This window comes from Dermacentor andersoni, chromosome 2 (assembly GCF_023375885.2).
Source record: "Dermacentor andersoni chromosome 2, qqDerAnde1_hic_scaffold, whole genome shotgun sequence".
NCBI classification, from domain to species: domain Eukaryota; kingdom Metazoa; phylum Arthropoda; class Arachnida; order Ixodida; family Ixodidae; genus Dermacentor; species Dermacentor andersoni.
This window is the reverse complement of record NC_092815.1, coordinates 82,740,586-82,755,779: the sequence shown is the minus strand read 5'-3', so window position 1 is coordinate 82,755,779 and position 15,194 is coordinate 82,740,586. Positions and strand designations below refer to the sequence as shown.

The window sequence follows — 15,194 nt, the reverse complement described above, 5'->3', positions numbered from 1 at the left end:
CGCCGGGCATGACAAGATTCATTGCGCACGTTGCTTTCTTCTGCTGTAACTTCGTTTTCTCAGTATTGCCATTTTGGAAAGCTAAATATGCTTTCCAAGTTCGTTTTCTGGAAATATGTCGACTGCCATACATATGCCAACGGTAATCTTCCTTCACTAAACGTTTTCTTGAACTTCCCGCTTTTTTTTCTCAAGGGGCACCAGCACACTGAAACATATTTAGAATGGCTAAGATTTCAGGGAAAAGCAACTCAGTGCTGAACGCCTCTGATTTACATGTGTGTATTGACATCGATAGGAATTGTCGGTGATGAGTGATTGCGGGTCTGTTTATCCGTTTTTTTTTATCTTCGCAAACTTGGTCACGTGCTAATTGCCGAGTGTAACACGAGGCTGAATTTTCTATAATTACCACGTATATTTACTGGCAAAAAGCGAAACTGTTAATGAAAGTGAAGCCGCACCTTGATGCCGATCAAGGAGACAACGCATGTTACCGATAGAAATAAGCAGTTGTAGGGGTGGAGACTAGGCTACCGGAAGCCTAAAGACTAAACAGTTTATTCAGCATGCTAGACTACACAGGGTGTTTCAGCGAACACATTCAAAAATTTTTAAAGGTTGCCTGTGGCGGATAGCACAATTCTAGGTGATGAGCTGGTCTACTCAAAAAGGCGGACATTACTTGCGCTAAAAATTGAAATGCATAATCGACTAATTAACTAAAATTCACTAATTATGTTATTACCTTATTATCTTATGGCCATAATGCAATTTACAAAATCTAAAAGAAATTATGAGGTTTTACGTGCGAAAACTACAATCTGATTATGAGGCATGCCGTAGTTAGGAACTCTTGAAATATGGACCACCTGGGGTTTTTTAACGTGCACCTAAATCTAAGTACACGGATGATTTCACATTTTGCTCCCATTGAAATGCGACCGCCGTGACCAGGATTCGATCCCGTGACCTTGTGCTGAGCAGCCCAACACCATAGCCACCAAACAACCACGGTGGGTTACAAATTCTAGCCGTGGAGTTCGCAAGGTAGATACACTTGGAATGAATTCTCAGGATGACACCAGCATCGAGATAATAATTCCCAAACTTTGCGGAGAAATGCATGGCGTTCCAGTTACGTTTGCGCTTCAATGCATAAAATGATGTTTTGTCAAGAAAGTAGCCGGAATGCCAATGCATTCCTCCGCAAAGTTCAGGAATTAATATCTCCAAACTGATGTCATCCTGAGAACTCGCTCCAAGAGGATCCGCCTTGCGAACTCCACGGCTAGGTTATGTAAATTGCAATATGGTGCATAAGGTAATTAGTTCAAAACTTAATGAGTGAATTTTCGTTATTAGTTGGTTATGCATTAAATTTTTTTTTGTGCAGGTAAAGTCGACCTCTTCGAGTAGACCAGTTCATGAACTAGAATTGTGTTATCTGCTACAGACAACCTTTAAACATTTTTCGAAAGTGTTCACTGAAACACCCAGAATATATAAAAAAAATGACCGACTCTTCCCTATCGGGAAATGGAGGTAAGCGAAGCTTGTGCTGCATACACCTGACCTTCGTCATGTTTAAGTAACCCACAGGCAATGGTGCCGGATTGCTTCGGCCTCCCGCACCCTTAGCTCGGGGTTTTCTTCTCGTTGCTGACGGATTGCATAGGCTCGGGCGGCTCTAATGGCTGCATATGCGCGCCGGCGGCGAGCCCTTTCAAGGGCGAGTTCTCGCCGCCGCTCATCGACCGCTGCCCTTTCCTCGGGGGAACGCACAGCGCGTGGCCGTCCCAGTCGTTTTCCGAAACGGCATTGAACGGAAACTAAGCCGGCGGAAGCGAAATGGATCTGACTGGTCGCGCGCTTGGCGTGAGCGCGAGTGTATGCAGCTGGAATCCTTGCTAATGACTCACGCTCTGGCGTCGGCGCAGCAGTCGACTCGTCAAATCGCCCTTTCCCGCAGCTGCTCTGCTCTGGGAGCAATTGGGTTTTTGCGTGACGACGACAGCGCCACTTGTGAGCCGATACAAGCTTCGCTTGAAAAACATGCAGCACAGCGCGTGCCGTGCTCTTGAGGCCCCGCACGTACGCTAACATGGTGAAGCATTATCACGATATGTGCATGCGTATTATAACTTTATAACGACGTCATATTCTGGTACACACGTTTACAATGCAACGAGAGTTACATGGGTCGGGGAAGGTGTCTTCGTGTCCATGTGTTGTACAAAGGCAGACGCTTCTGCAAAGAGCACTCGTTCACCGCCCAGCAGAGTAACGAAAAAGCTACAGAAATTCCGAGCATTTTCTACCAACGCGGAAGCATTGCTTGGCTCGGCTGTGACTTCGCTTTTTGCTTAGTATTGCTTACATTTTTTTCTAGCTTATGCGCGTCTACCCATGGCCGTTCCGGTGGCAAAGAATGATTAGGCTTTAGTGGGCAACTGTCAGATTTGCTTGCCGCAACCGGCCTCTTCAATGTGATCGTACCCATTGAGCCGGAACGCCGGGAACGAGCGCGCCTCGGCAGCGCAGAGCGGCAGAAAGGCAACACCAGCTGCCGCAGTATCGCATGAGGCGTTGCATGAAGGGAGACTGCATCGTCGCGAATTTCAAGTTCGCCCAACCGTACATAGAGTTGTTCCAACCTCAAATTTCAAGTAGGCCCACCCCGATATTGAAGTTTGTCCACCCCCAAATGTAACTTGGGCCAACCCGACCCCCAATCTTCAAGTTGACCCACCCATAAATTTACGTTCGTCCTCATGGAAATGTCATGTTAGCGCACCCCCAAATTGAAGTTGACCCACCCCGAAATTTCAAGCTGGCCCACCCACAAACTTTAGTTGGCCCATCTACAAATTTCAGTTGGCCCACTCCCAAATTTAGGTTGAGTCACCTTCAAATTTCAAGTTGGCCCACCTCCTAATTTAAGTTGGCCTACCCCCAAATTTCAATTGACCCATCCCCAAATTTCAACTAGGCACGCCCCTACTATAAGTTTCCCTACGCATATTCTATGGAGTCCTATGTAACCCCGTGGGCATTCTCCTTTCATTTGTTTTTGCTTTTGTTCCTTATCGCTTAAAAGCTTCCGATCATCCACATTTTCACTGTCATAACGATTAAATTTCTAAACTTTGGAAATTACGCATTTTTGTGCACATTCAAGGCTATGCACTTTTCGCGTGACAGGGCTGGGGAGCTCGCCAAAGAATGCTTACGCATTAAGATGTACCATGTGCACAGCAGCTACTGAGTTCATGGTACAAAGCTGTGTGCTGTGTGGCCCGCGCTTATGGTTACCTCTTTTCGCAAGTATCCTCTCTCAAACCAGCCAGTAAAGTGCAGACATTAATTTCTTTGTATCGTGGCCTATAGACAGAAGCGTCGACGACTGTATCACGCGGTAACGTCGCTATCCGAGGATTTCTTGGTGCCCACATACTTTTTTTCATGTTCTCCAGCGCTCGATCTAGCGTGTAGACCTGGTCAAGCCACGACAGTTCATCACTGCAGCCGAGTTGCGGCCTGCACCGTACAGAAGTCTCTTCTTCTGGTAGCACCGAACAACGCCTGCAGTTTGTTCTCAAGTAATGCAGCGATTTGTTGTCGTGTAAAGGCGCAATTCCTGTCGCTAGGTTTGTCTTCCCGCAAACAAGAAATGTGCCAACAGTGAAACGACTGGAGGTTGAAAGCTTGGAGCGGTTGTTGGGGGGGAGGAGGGTAAATTTAACGTTCGCTCGCTTGCGCAAGGCGGAGACAGTGAGAAAATTTACGAGGCGTGCCGGAGAGCCCTCCGCGCAGGGAACAATTGTCTGTCCAATCACGTCCGCCATCTAGCCTGAGACGGATCCTTAAACAGAAAGAAAATAAACACTGTAATCGAAAGTATACACTCTCGGGAACCTCTGTTCCTCAGGTTATTCTTTTTTCCTGGCGCGAACGAACTGTAGTGGCAATGGGTGCGGCACTTCAAATGATTGTTTACTTCCCCCGTTCGCTGCGTCCTCCTGTTTACTTCCCCTGGCCCCCTTCGTGTACGTACGCTGCCCACACAGCTACGTTTCACTTGTTTATCCCGTCACATGCTTCAGATATCAACCTTGCCGTGTCTGTATACGCCACTACCGCCTTGTATGGCTTTATTTGGCACATTTCTGAGGCTCTCTTGGACCCGTTTGTTTGCAAGAGGAAAAATTTCCTGGGACGAGGAACAGACCGAGAGCCCCGTTTTGTCGAGCTTCGACTCAAAAACTAACTTTATTTTTTTTATTTCTTTAAAATTCATTGTCATGAAGGCGGAAGCACAAAACAAGAGCAGACGAAAGGAGAGATGCATAGAGGACGAGCTTTAGCCCAGAGCTGACAACCTCGCCACCAGCTTTGCTCTACCATAAAAACTTTTTACACTAGTCAAGTAGTCAGCTCTAGCTTTCGTCACCTATTATTCTCAGAGCTAGTTAGAATCATCATCATCATCATCATCTTGCAGGACGAGCATCTTGCATCTCCCTGTGATCTACGGTGTGCCTCATAATCAGTTCGTAGTTTTGGCACGTAAGACAACATAATTTAACAATTGTATTTGAAGACAACTTCACTTTGGTTGATTCTCCTGCAGCGCTTCTGTTCCAAGATCATCATTATCATCAGTCTATTTTTTGTTTTCATGTCCACTGCAGGATGAAGGCCTCTCCTAGCAATATTTCATTTTTCCTGCATGTCTTGCGGCAACTGATTCGAGCTTGCGCCTGCAAATTTCGTAATTTCATCACCCCGCCTAGTTTTCTGCCGTCCTCCACTGCACTTCCTTTCTCTTGGCACCCATTATGTAACTCCAATGGCCCGCCGGTTATCCATCCTACGCCTTAAATGACCTGCCCAGCTCCATTTGTTTCCCTTAATGTGAATGAGAATATCGGCTATCCCGTTTGCTCGTTGATTCATCCCACTCTCTTCCGGTCTCTTAACGTTACGCCTAACATTTTTCGTTTCATCGCTCTTTGCGCGCTCCTTAGCTTGTTCTCGAGCTTCCTTGTCGACCTCCAAGTTTCTTCCCCATATTTTAGTACCAGTAGAATGCAATAATTTTATACCTTTCTTTTCAATGATAGTGGTTATCTCCCAGTCAGGATTTGGCAACGCCTGCTGTATGCACTCCAACCCTGTAAATTTCCTTCTCATGATTTGGGTCCCCTGTAATTGACCTAGGTAAACGTACCTCTTCACAGACTCTAGAGGCTGACTGGTGATCCTTAACTCTTGTTCTCTTGCCAGGGTATTGAATATTATATTTGTCTTCTGCATATTAATCTTCAACCCCACTCTTACACTTTCTCTGTTAAGCTCCTCAATCATTTGTTGTAATGCGTCCCCAGTGTTGCTGAACAGGACAATGTCATCTGCAAATTGAAGGTTGCTGAGACATTCGCCGTTGATCCTCACTCCTAAGCCTTCTCTGTTTAATAGCTTGAATACTTCTTCCAAGCATGCAGTGCATAGCATTGGAGAGATAGTGTCTCCTGCCTGACCCCTTTCTTGATAGGTAACTTTCTACTTTTCGTGTGGACAATCAAGGTAGTTGTGGAATCTTTGTAGATATTTTCCAAGATATTCACGCATGCCTGTATTCCTTGTGTACGTAATGCCTCTATGACTGCTGTTCTCTCTACTGAAGCAAATCTATGAAAGCCATACAGAGAGGTTGATTGTACTCTGCAGATTTATCAATTACCCGATTGATGACATGGGTGTGATTCATTCTAAAATATCCCTTCATGAAGCCAACCTGTTAGATGGGAGGTAATGTGGAAAAGTTGGAAGCGTTTACTTTCTGCTACTCGATATATTGACTAAGTAGCTACGAGAGAGGTAAAAACAAAATATAAAATGCGTAGAGAGGACAAAGAAAAGCACCATAAAAGAGAATGCTGATTTTTGTTTACAGAAGAGAGAGAGAGAGAGAGCTGCGAAAATTGAATTGTGCGGTTCAACCTCCGAAACCTGCAGATTGCGTCATGGTCGCCAAAGAGAGCTCCGGTGTAATTTTTACCGCCTGGGGTTTTTCACCCGCTACCTAAGCCTAAATGAACTTTTCTTTTGCATTTCACTCCCATCGATATGCGGCCGCAGCGGTCGGGGATCGAACCAGCAACTTCGTACTGAGCTGCAGAACGTTATAGCCCCTGAGTCACCACGCGACAGGTCAGAGCTGCGGTAGGAAAGGCTTTCCTATAGAAGGCAGCAGGCAGTTACGTACCACCTCTTTCATCAACTCTTACCTCAGTCAATGAACTGATAATCTTTTCGACAAAGTGTATGTAGTGACCACCGCTAGGCTCGTCCCTGCCTCTCCCCGTAACCACGCTAGCTACATGTTTATATCTGCACTGACCTTACATGTGGTGGAAGTTCCCTAGCCAATAGTCGTCTTACGTCGCTTGGACACCGCAGTGGATGTCTACGGGAAAGTTTACCCTTTTGGGAATCGATAACCTGTGCGACCCTGCACACGGGTGCCTTCTCAGTTTGCCACCATTCAAAAAGCAATCTCCAGAGCCGGTTATTAGCACACGCTTTCATGCTGAGTGTATACTAGCGGCTTAGGTACTCAACTACGCCGAAGCGTCTGACCTCACATATGGTCTGCACGGAGTGCAGCCCCATGAAGAGAATCAACAGCTTTAGTTCAGAAATCAACCTCTACAGACCTCATTGACCGAGTGTAATGGCGATGCGCACATCCGTAGGAAGCGGTACCACCCCCCCTCCCTCTTCCCTCAGGGCTCTCTCCTTTCTTTCTCTTCTTCTTTTTTTTAACCCTTAACCCCCTTCCCCTGTGTAGCGTAGCAAGCCAGACACGCGTCTGGTTGACCTCCTTCCCTTTTCTTTTTTTGTTCCTTTTGTGTCCCTCTCACATACCGCTGCTGTATGCAGTCAGTAAACTGAACCTCGAAGACACTCGAGGAATGAAACTTGCCAAACTAAACTCTCGTTGGCCGCCTGCCGCTCTCGTTGCATCGCCACCCAGGTCGATATGTGTGTGTCGAAATTCACCCGCGAAAACAAAAGAGAGAAGCGAAAGCACGTATCCCGTGCCAGCTAGTGGGTCTTCACGCACTCTGCGCCGGAAACATGCATACGGATATGTGCAAATGCGAAGCGCAAATACGGCGATGGAAGGTGTGCGTCGCATGACGATGCGCGCGTGTTTTTAATTTCACTTTCGGTGTTTTCGTCGGACTCACTTTAGAGGCGTGCGGCATCGAGCCGATGTGTGATGATATGCGCTACGGCAGAACTTGTATGAATTGAAATGTCCCTAAGCCAGCTGATCTTTTTTTTTTACACGCATTACAAGCGTGCTGTGTTATGGAGGTCAGTAGAAGGGAGTTTCTGAAGTTTTCTAGTGTTTGTGGCGGATGTAGACAGAGGTTCTAGCTTTGTAAGAAGCTGGAGGTGTTACGCTCGCTGATCACTGGTATGCTACTCCAGCTACAAAAAAGCTGCTGTTTTGCCGATAATACAAAATAGTGACGTGCTATTTAGCTCAATATTATGCGTGGCAAGTCACGCACTGCTTCGTCTGGCGCTAAAACACTTTCACGAACGCTGCCACATTCGTCATCGACTCAGATCTCTCGATGCTGTAATGCTCTTCCTTGTTTTTGCTATCTTTTTCAAGTACTTTTGCTGGGTCTCGTGTTATTTCTGTCCCCTCATAGGACAAGCGAAAGTTGCGGAAGTGCCGGCAACGTGATATATATATATATATATATATATATATATATATTACAGTTGGCAAACTGAATGAAATGGCGGACCCGTTTGTTGGTTGGCTGCTTGTATCGACCCACGACTAGACGCGCCTACATGCACCGGGAAAGTAATAGGACTATTGCCAGGAAACACATTTATTTTGTCTTACCAACAAAACACTTAAGAATCTCCAAAATATGCTGCTTGGACTTCGATACACCGTTGCCAGCGTTTCTGCCAAGTTACTGAAGTACTAAAGCGCCAAACAGACGGCACAAGAACAGGCACGTCCATGTCTCTTCTTGTGTCGTCTGTTTGGTGCTTTAGTACTTCAGTGACATGCACCAGCTAGCTCAACAAAAAGTTCTGCCAAGACTGCCAAGACTTTCTGCCAAGACTGATACGCTGCATGATAGGCGGCAACCGGAACACCCTTGACTTTGTTTGCGGCCTCAAAATTGTGTCCTTTCAAGCCGCATTGAATACGGAAGAAGAAAAAGAAGTTGGCCGGAGACAGACCGAGACTTTAGGGGGGGCTGCGTGAGCGTTGCCGCGTTGTTCTTGGCCAAAATCGCCTTCACTTTCAGCGATATCGCTTTGTCGTGATGGAGCACTCGGGTAGTGGTGAATCTCGATTGCGGGCGCGGAAAGCCCTATTTCTGAAGTGATCGAGTACTTCCGTGTAAAATGTAGCGCCCACATAGCCAAAAATTTCGGACATTGTCCCTTCGGCAATCTGTTGAACATCACCGCAACGCACGAGCGTAACTCAATGGGAAACACTTTTAAAATTTATATTTCATATGATTGATCTAGTTTGAATAATTTTTCGTTAGCAACGTCATGAGGGTACTTCTGTCTAATAACATGCGCATTTATAACACTTAGTCGGCAATTAGTGCTGCGTTATAGCAGTGTTGCCGTCATGATTAAAACGACGCTATGAATCAAAGACGAAGTTAGCACTAAGTGCCATAAATGCGCGTGCTATCTGGAGGAAGAAGTGTACTTTCGACGTTGCTATTTGAAACTTTTTGAAATTCCGCCAATCTCTGGAAACATATTTTTTTGAACGTATTACCCATCGAGTTACACTGGCGTACTGTGGGGAAGTTTGACAGACTGCTGAAGTGGTAGTGTCCAAATTTGTTGAACATGGAGATTGTCCAGTTGGTTGAGATTCCTTTGCTCGATGGTAAGCTCCATCTCGAACTCCGCCCGAGGTTAAAAAAGAAGATAGTCCGTTTAGCAATAGATTTTTTTTTTCTCGCTGCGACACCGGCGCCGCCACGCAGCAGTTCTCCTCATCGGAAACAAACAAAGCATTATTACTTTACAGACACACCCTGCCTATACCTGCTATGTTGTAACTACGATTAGATCAAGTAGATATGTTCTTATTTTTACAATAGTTTATCAGAGCTCGTTTTTTTCTGCGAGCTTTCGGAGGAATTATGCTGAAAGACATGTACTGTAATGGACATGTAATGAGGAGGGAAGATAACCGATGGTCATTAAGGGTTACGGACTGGATTCCAAGGGAAGGGAAGCGTAGCAGGGGGCGGCAGAAAGTTAGGTGGGCGGATGAGATTAAGAAGTTTGCAGGGACAACATGGCCGCAATTAGTACATGACCGGGATAGTTGGAGAAGTATGGGAGAGGCCTTTGCCCTGCAGTGGGCGTAACCAGGCTGATGATGATTATGACGATGATGATGAAAGAAATCCCGCTTTCTCATCGTGAAAACCATGATCTTATGGTGGTCACGTGCTCTAACCTGCACCTAAATTCGAGTGCACGACCATTTTCGCATTTTGCCTCTCTGGAAACTCGGGCGCCGCGGCCAGGCATTGAGCACACTAGCCACTGATCCACCGCGGCGGGGTATACTTGACATTTAGTCGAGCGCGATTAACGGAAATGTCAGATACCAATCAAACACTTCGATTTTAAATCGATCGACACGAGAATGTGAAGTCTGGATACTTCGAATATCTAACCATGGCCGAATATAAGCAATGCAGCCTACGCTGTTATCGAGTTTGTCTGCATTCGAAAGAAGTCGGCACATATACACCCCCACAAAAAATCCTTGTTGAAATTCTACAGAAGTGTTTATGAGCTTCTCTTGTGTTCAGTGTGGTTTCTGTTGCGATACAAATGAATGTAATGCACGATTTGTGGAAGGGCGACCCACATGGTGCTTGAGGTGTCTGTTGCAAGCCAGCCAGTAAATGTCGTGTCGTGTTTAAATGCTGTCACGTTTGAAGCGACTTCCGCATCGCTACAGCAACACTGCGTTTGACTGTCGGACATCAGCTTTCACAATAATTCTTTTCCTTCGATGCTATTCTTTTCTTATCATGCGTCTCGGCGTGTGACCGATCCTGGTAATATCGAGGGCGTGGTTTCGTGCAAGCCAGTGACGAAGGGCAAATCGGAATGGAAACGAAAAAGGAATCCTTACAAAATACGGCTCTAGTATTATTTTGCCACTTTCTCTACGCGTGCCTTTTTTACAGATTTAAAGTCTATTAACTGATTTGATATTTGATTGTATGTGCGAAGGCCTCACTTTCTGAACATTCATACTCACACGAAAATTTTCGGTAATTAGCACCCTTATAGAAAGTGCACGCAACTAATGTGCCACGACCTTCAACTTCCTTCGCGTCAGCTTCTCTCTCGCGTGAGCTTGCCTCTACAAGCCACCAAGCAACGCCAGGTTACGCGAGGTATTTAAGCTCTCGGGTATCGAAATATTTATGAGCAACCAGATTTACTACATCTCGATCCACCACACAGCAGTAAACCATGCGTGTTGGGCACAGTTGGGGCGAATGAGGCAGGAAAGGGTAGAAGAATGGCTATGGGGCTGTTCTCGGAAACAGCGCAAGCCGACCGTGAATGACGCCAACTTTCCTCGCGACTCCTCCATCTCAGTTCCCGTCGGCTACACCTACCGCATTTTCTCGTTTTTACCTGCTTGCCCTACTTTTTTCCCACAAGAAGCAACGCAAGAAGGGAGGAAGCAAGAAAAGGGATTAGACGCTATATGGCCCAAAAGAGCCCAGTTTGCTACCGCACGCTGCGGGAGAGCTGAATAAGGTAGGGAGAGAGAGAGAGAGAGAGAGAGAGAAGCAAGGAGATAAGACTCCATGCTAGGCGGATGTTGGCCTAAGAAGCGCCGCCGTACACGTACACCGCACAGACTCTTTTCCTGCATGCACGCACACGGCAGTCGTCCTGATAGAGCACAGTAACGCTTAATACACCTGACGTCGTGGACTGAAGAACGTTGAAGTGGGAGGGCAATTGCCGCATTCTTGATATTCTTTCTTGATGCAGGGTTCCGCGCGCGAGCGACGAAGACGGCAGATTTGAGATCAGCAAAGTTCGAAGCGGCGTCGGTTCTAGTAATTAAGAATGCAGCATTCCTGCGAACGTTTGCCGGGACGAGCGTGTGGCTTTGTGGTGACGCTGCATTCGCACGTCCGTTTACGTTTTCGTGTGTGTAGCGACTTTTGAAGGAGAGGAAGAGCAGTGCAGTGCCGTAACTGTCTCTCAGAGGAGGACACCTCAACAGCACTGCACAGGGAAAGGGGAGTGGGGAGAAAAAGATCAGGGAGAGAAGGAAAAGAAGGCGGAAAAAAAATAACAAGAAGGGTGAAGAAGGAATGCGGGGCTTACAGCCGCGCTCTCAGCTGCGTGTCACAGCAAAAGTCAAGTAGGGCAGGAAGCACTTTCTTGACAATGGAAGGGTGGGCTGCCGGAAAGAGAAGTGCTCCCTCCAAGTCACAGGGCAGTCCCACACGTCGGTATGAGCGAAGTGCGTCCGTGACTGTGTGTATGGTATACGGAGAATGATCACAGGCTAAAACCGGCTACAGCCGCGCCGCTGCAACACAGCATCAGGGCCGCTACGACTACTGTCACAGTGAGCTGCACTAGGCTCCATAGCAGGCGATATGTGCAGCGTACGAATTTCGTTTATTTCTTCAACCATTAGTACGGTATGGATACCATCGCAGTGAACTACCCATTTGCGCAAGCTTCCAAATATTACAACAGGATGGATAGGTGTGCTAAATGGTAATGCGTTGTAATAAAAACTTGGAGTGCTAAAAACACAAAGGACGTAGAAGAAGAAAAACATACCACACGCGCGTGTGGTGTGTGTTTATTCTTCCACATCCTTTGCGTTTTTAGTGCTCCAAGTTTTTACTTTCAGATATTCCATAACAGACAGCAACTTCCTTTCAACCTCCTTTCTTCTATATAAGAGGTGGGTGAGAAGATGTTGAAAGTAGCACGTTTACGACTGCTATACATTTCGCTTGTTTCGTGCCGGCTTTATCACACATCGTCACTATCACATACAACATTGATGATCGTTTGATTCGTGGAGGTCAACGTCCAGAGAGCACCACTGGGGCTATGACAGATGCTGTAGGGGAGGGCTCCGGATTATAGTCGACCGCCTGAGGTTCTATAACGTGCGCCTAAACCTATAAGTACACACTCGTCTTTTTTTCTTTTTTTTTGTATTCCGGTCTCATCGAAGTGCGACAGCTGCAGCCAGGAATCGAGCCCGCGACCTCGTGCTCAGGAGTATAACGACACAGCCGCTGAGCCAGCACAGAAGGTTGTACCTATAACAGATGAATTAATGAATGAATGAATCTGCCCCCTCTTTCTTTGGTCAACATGACTGTGACCTTAACAGAAAAAGGCGGAGGCGACGTGTAATCGAGTGGATACGACACCTCGCCCACTCCTATTTTCGTTCACAAGTTCTCCTCTCTTCAACAGCGCGCGTTTTTCTCCGTTCGCTCGCAGCAAGTCGGTCCACGAGCGATATCCCCTGAGCGTCCATGCCTCTTCCTTTTCTGGGCGGAACCCTTTCGCATTTTCCTCCGCTGAAGGGTGAAAAAATGAACGAAACAAATAACCGCTTGAAGGAAAAAAATAAGGAGACAGACAGATAGGAATGGAGCGAAGGGGTGGTAAAAGGAGGGGAAAAAAAAGTTAAGCCCCTTCTGAAGGGCCCGTCACCCATCAACCGCAGCATGACGGCGGCGGCGGCAGCGAAGCTCGCGCCATCTCGCCGTTACGGCTGGAGGAACTGGCTCCTGCCGAGCGGGAGAACAAGCTAACCGACGACTACGAAGGCGACGTTTTCGCTTGCGCGCCTGATCTGCTGCTGGCCTAAACTTTCGCTGCGAGCAAGAGCGGAGCGGGGGCGATAAAAGGGCAGCTTCCGCTCTCCCCATAAGGAAAGGGAAGGATGGCCCTCGAGGAAGACGGGCTCGCGAACAGAAGGCAGTGAGGCAGGAGGAAGCGTAGAACAAAACGCGGTAAACGCAAGGCAGAAAGGAAGAGGGGCTGGAAGTAAAAAGAAAAAAGGGAAGGGCAGGGAGGGAAGAAGGAAGATAAAGGAAGACTGGAAGGGGAACAACGCGACTGCATGCTCGCTTGGCGCGAGCGTGCTCCGACACCGCGCTTCCACCGCCGTCGCCACGCGCACAAGCGGACAAACGCGTCGCGTCGTCGTCTGCGGCTCAAAGTTCTGCAGGCGATAAATCACGCCGTCCCGGAAGGCGACGGGGCTTGTTGTTAAACGGGATTTAGAAGAAGAGAGGAAGTTTTTCTTCTTTCTCCTTCTCTCTTTTTTTTTTTTTTTTGTTGAGGAAACGAAAGATGGCGAGGGAGAGTCTACGATGACGTACTCGGCGCGATTTATGCAAGCATGGCCGCCGCTGCTAAAAATGGTGAGTGGAGGAGAGGAGGAAGACGAAACTGAAGAGAATGTGGGCCAATTGTGAGAACGTCAGAGGGAGATGGCGCCGCGACCGAAAAATTTGTGAAAGGACGAGGCTCGTTCTCTTCCCTCGGAGAGCCGCGCTGCTGCAGGGACGGGGACGCTCGCCTATTTAGCGGGCGCCACTGGAAAGAGCTTGCCGGGGATGAACGCGAGGTCGCAGCATTTGAGCCGATTGGGGTCAGAGGAGCAGCAGGCCGCTTGTCGCGACACGTCGTGGGGTCATTATGATGCACCGCTCCTCGGAGGGTCCCTTTTGTGAGACATATATATGCATCTTTCTCTCCAACAACACTGCTTTAAAGCTGTGAAGTGCACTGTCGCTCAGGGTTTTTTTTTTTTACATACTTCACCGGAGGTAGCTTAGCGGCTATGGGATTGCGCTGCTCAGCTCCAGGTCGCACGTTCGATGCCGGCTGTGGTGGTCGCATTTCGATGGGAGCGAAATGCAAGTGCACGTTAAAGAACGCTACACAGTAAAATAATTTACACCCTTGATGGTGATAATTGCGAATCATAACACCCTTGAAGGGTGTTTTCACTCAAGAAACATCCCATCATCACGACTTTTTGCGAAGCATAGGGCAGTTCTAGATGCCATAACACCCTTTTACCCACCGAAAGGGTGCACTGACTAACAATATTGGGGGTGGGTGCAAGGGTGTTTTTGTTTATTTTTATTACATTCACAAACATACAGTTGCACGAAGAGACAGCGTGTCCCACGGCACTACAAACCAGTGGCGGATATAGAGGTGTGCCCTCCCCTACACCAACTCCTTCCCCCCGAGACATGTCGGGCTTTCAATGCCAACAAAACTCCTGAAGAGAGTCCCCCTCCGTTTCACTGTCTGTTTTGACGAGCTATATTAAATATGTCCTTCGAAAAACCTGTTGCTTAAGCACTACTATGTATTATGTCATAGTGCTCTAGGTGGCACACAGTTCTCAAATGTCGTCACGCACAAATTCCGCGGAATCCAAAAGCGCGCACCTACTTTTTCTGGTATTGAATATTTAACCAAAAGAAAAATGTTCAAAATGTTTTCAGTAAGGCAGAACTAGTGCAGCTCTTGCTGCTTTTGGGACGCCAGGAATCCAACAAAATGAACAGGCCACGTGACAGCATGCAGCTGTACGCGCCACACTTGCTCGAAAGCAGTGCGGTCGTCTAGGTTTCTTTCAAGCACAACAAAACAGGCAGAAAAGGGCGCGACGAACCATACGCGGAAAAAAGATACGCCGATTTGGGAAGCTTTAACCCCACCTGACCTTTTTTCGCCGAATCAATAACCCCAATTCGTTCTGCTTCTCTCAAGTTCATAAACAAGGTAGGTTCGTTGGCAAACTTGAGCCTTCTCACCCACCACAATGCTTTGCTCAAGCGGCATCTGCAGAACGAGCCGTGCAAAACGCTCATGGCTTCGCGTCCGCGTCAATTTACGAAGCTGGCTGTACAACAAGAAACTATTAAGTTTGTAGTTGTATAGTAAAGGAAAGTTCTACTGGCTTACAAACAGCTGCCAGAACGGAGTGCTCAAAAAGAAAGGGAGAATAATATGAGAAAGTATAGAGAACCAACGTACAACTTGCGATGCATACA

At 47.3% G+C, this 15,194-nt stretch overlaps 1 protein-coding gene across 1 annotated transcript in view; it reads left to right on the top strand.

Moving 5' to 3' along the window:
• LOC126541755 (hemicentin-2-like) overlaps window positions 1–15,194 on the top strand; it is a 317,951-nt gene that overhangs the window by 281,118 nt on the left and 21,639 nt on the right. The gene's annotated exons all lie outside the window — the stretch shown is intronic.